Source organism: Wasmannia auropunctata, unplaced genomic scaffold, assembly GCF_000956235.1.
Source record: "Wasmannia auropunctata unplaced genomic scaffold, wasmannia.A_1.0 LD336092.1, whole genome shotgun sequence".
Classification (NCBI taxonomy): Eukaryota; Metazoa; Arthropoda; class Insecta; order Hymenoptera; family Formicidae; genus Wasmannia; species Wasmannia auropunctata.
Window position 1 is genome coordinate 829,983 of NW_012026798.1, and position 475 is coordinate 830,457.

The window sequence follows — 475 nt, forward strand, 5'->3', positions numbered from 1 at the left end:
GGACTGGGGGACTGCGGTCGCCAGGGCCAACCACGCTCTGGCGTGCGTTCTCAGAGCGATTGGCGCACTGGACCTGCGGGTGGCGCCCCAAAAAACCGAGGCCACGTTCTTCCATGACGGGTCTCGGGGGGCGCCGCCGCGGGCCAGCGTCACGGTAGGTGGGGTGAGAGTCCCGGTGGGGCCCACGATCAAATATCTGGGCCTCACCCTGGATGGGCGATGGGGGTTCGGCAGGCACTTTGAACTGCTGACCCCCAAGGTGGGCAAAAGGGCAGACGCTCTGGCCCGCCTACTGCCGAACCTGCGGGGTCCGAGGGCCGGTGTGCGCAAGATGTACACGGCCGCCGTCCTCTCCGGTGTCATGTACGGCGCCCCCATTTGGGCGGGCGAGGCGCGGGCCAATCCCAAAATCCGAGGGGCTCTTAACGGAGTCCAGCGGAGGATGGCCCTGCGCCTGACCCGGGGATACAGGACG